The following is a 3539-nucleotide window of genomic DNA, read 5'->3' as shown; positions in this document are numbered from 1 at the left end:
TCCCGTCCCGCTTTGCCGTTAAAATCCAGCCCATGCTCACATCCGCCGGCGCTGTAAGTCCTCTTCTCTGACCTGTCATTATAGGCCGGAAGTCACTCGCTTCCATGCATTCTCTATGGAAGCGCGTGACTTCCGGCGTTCAATTTACAAGGGAGAGAAAAGGAGTCACTGGTGAACTGCTTCTTTAAGGCCAAAACAGGCTTTAGAGGCAAGGGGTTAAAGGGCTTTTATTATTAAGAAACTAGGTGTAAACTGATGTATTTTGTGAACTGAAAAAAAGTTTTCAAAGTACAAGCTTTGCTGAAAATGTACTGTTTAACTTACTAATCCCCATGCTTTGTTTTGAAATTCTGCTGCCTTTTGTTATGATCCACTAAGGTAGGCCAGGCATGCCCAGTTCCACTGCAATCTCCAGGAAGTACTGGTGGTTGGTCTCTATTGAGCCTGCAAGCATGGGGGATTTTCCTGCTGCAGGGTCACAGTTCAGAGAGAAAACCAGAAAGTCATTAGGTTTATGGGGAGATAAACAGTACAGTAATGTGGGTTACTTTACTAAAAACAACAAATTTGTACTCCTTTACTTCCTAAGTGCATTATTTTACATTTGAAACCATTGAACTGCAGTTCCCATTGTTTGGACTACTGATCTAGCAAAGCTTAATAATTTTCTATATTACTGACACCTCCAGGAATATTTGTGTCATCAGCAAACAGACAAACTTTACCTACCAAACCTTCTCCTATGTCACTTACAAACATATTAAAAAGAATAGGACCTACAAGAGACCCTTGTGGTACACCACTTGTAACCTGTAACTTGTCTCTGCTCAGAATATAAACATTAACAACAACAACAACCCTTTGATATCTATCCTTTAGCCCAGTGCTTCTCAAACTTTTTCTACTGGAGCCTCACCCAACAGACCAAGGCAATGCCTGGGCCTCACCAGACTGACTAAGAGGATGCCTGGGCCTCACCATCTGTGGTGAAAGTCTATTTAAAAGCTGAAAACAATGCTAGGTCTAGCTTTCACCCATCTCCCAAGCTCTGTATGCTAATAAAGCAAGTACAAAATAAATTAATAATGTTGCTAAAATAGAGATTTTGGAGGACTGTGCAGATCATAGTTACTTTTGTGAAAACGGTCTCCCCAGCTGCGCCTCACCAACAACTAGGTAGCGCCTCACTGGTGAGGCCCGCCTCACAGTTTGAGAAGCACTGCTTTAGCCGACAACAAATCCACTGAAATATCCAGGGATAATTATACATTATACTCTCATATATGAATAAATAAAACACTGTGCTACCATATATAAAATTAATTATACTTCGTAAAACATACAGTAGATATTTCTTTACCTGTATTGGATGACAATAATAAGAATTGTAATGCTACTTTAGGAAAGTTCAGAGGGGGCACATCAGTAGTGGACAATACGTGTTTTAAGCAGAAATAAAGAGCCCTCATCAAACAATTTTAAGATATTGGAAATATAGATAAATTAATAGATTCTATCTAGAAGTATTAAAGGGGTAGTGCGGCGGTAAAAAATTATTCACAGAATAACACACATTACAAAGTTATACAACTTTGTAATGTATGTTATGTCTGTGAATGGCCCCCTTCCCCGTGTCCCACCACCCCCTCCCGTGTACCCGGAAGTGTAGTGCATTATACATACCTGATCCGTGTCGACACGCGTCCGCCATCTTGTGCCAAACGTCATCTTCGGCCTGCCGGCCCGAACACCTCCGGTCTTCCTGTCGGGCGCCCTCTGCCGTGTCATCAGCTGCTCAGCCGCGATTGGCTGAGCATAACTGTGCTCGGCCAATCGCGGCTCAGCGGCTGATGACGCCGCACTACCCCTTTAACATCAGGAATGAATGGGCAAAGGTAAAGGAGTTAAGAGGAGACGTTCCAAGAGAAAACCTATAACTCATTACAGTTTGGTCTTGCTGTAAAATTATGGTCTGAAGGTAGTGCCAGGCCTTTTGTATAAGACATGGAGAAGATAAATAAGCTATTTTAGAAGACGGCAATAATGAAATTTATGGTGCGTTCACACCTACAGGATCTGCAGCTGATTTTCTGCAGCAGATTTCATTTAAATAACTGAACACAGCATCAAATCTGCTGCAGATCTGCTGCAGATCCTGTAGGTGTGAACGCACCCTTAGGGAGCTTTAATTATCAGCTTTTCAATAGAGACCCTTTTCTTTATTATGTCTTCCTTCCACCAAATAGGTTGCGTAATGATACAATTTGGTATCTGGCATATCCATACCACCACAAAGCCATAATTTAGAAACCGTGGCTGCTTTAGCTCTAGGATACTTATTATCCCATCTAAAGGAATTTATAATACATTGGATTTTGGTTTAATAAAAAAGACTGAGGAATATTAAATTAGGAGGAACCAACATCCCCCCTATTGCAATATGGCCCACCCAAGAAAAGTAAAGCTTTCTTAGATTGGCAGTCATGTTGGGAATGTGATCTAAGAGGGGAACAGAATAAGTAGAAGTGGTTTTTGAACTTTGGTAACGCCCATGTTGCCTATTACTGCTGCCACTCAATGTAAATGGCTATATAAACTATACATTTATTTTAATGAAGTTATAATACAGAGTAATGCTGCGTTTACACGGAACGATTATTGTTCAAATTTGCACGATAACGATCAAATTTGAACAATAGTCGTACGTGTAAACGCAGCGAACAATCAAACGCCGAGCGAGAAATCGTTCATTTTGATCTTACAACATGTTCTTAAATCGTCGTTCGGCATTTGCAAAAAATTCGAAGATCGTTCCATGTAAAAAGTCGTTCACCGATTTTACTTATGTGCGAGATAGGCTTAAGCGATCGCAAAACGATTTTTTTCGTACGATATATCATTCCGTCTAAACACTAATCGTTATTAAAATAAAAATCGTTACTTCGAAATTGTTAATCGGGCGAATTATCGCTCTGTGTAAACGCAGCATAATATAAATTTATTAAAGCAATGTATTGGCAGAAAAAAATAAAAATAAAAATAATATATATATATATATATATATATATATATATATATATATATATATATATATATATACACATCCTCCCTCACTGTAGAAGTTATCACAATGAATAACAGAACCACAGTTCCTGGCGAGTGGCTGTTAATCTTGTAGTTCATAAAAAATATAGTTAATAAAACAATTTTAATGTTAGAATTCATTCTTTATTTAATACAATATCTCTAGACTTCTCATTTATTATTTTTAATCTGCTTTAAAGGCAAAAATATGAAAATTAATAACTTGAGGTTCACTTAAACCATTTATAGTGTAAACTGTGGCATTTCATTATCATCCTGTTTAAAATCAATCACAAAACTTAAAAAGGAGGATATGCAGTTAGAAAAGCCAATTTCTATGGGGGTATATACGATTTATAATAACTTGAATACCCAGAGAAATTGAAATGTCAGGAGTAAAGTTTATCTTTCTGACATAAATAAAAATAGAAGAAGTAAAATATCAGCGTTGCGAA

The sequence above is a fragment of the Dendropsophus ebraccatus genome, chromosome 1 (assembly GCF_027789765.1).
Source record: "Dendropsophus ebraccatus isolate aDenEbr1 chromosome 1, aDenEbr1.pat, whole genome shotgun sequence".
Taxonomy (NCBI): domain Eukaryota; kingdom Metazoa; phylum Chordata; class Amphibia; order Anura; family Hylidae; genus Dendropsophus; species Dendropsophus ebraccatus.
The sequence above is the reverse complement of the archived record's forward strand: the minus strand, read 5'-3'. Positions refer to the sequence as shown.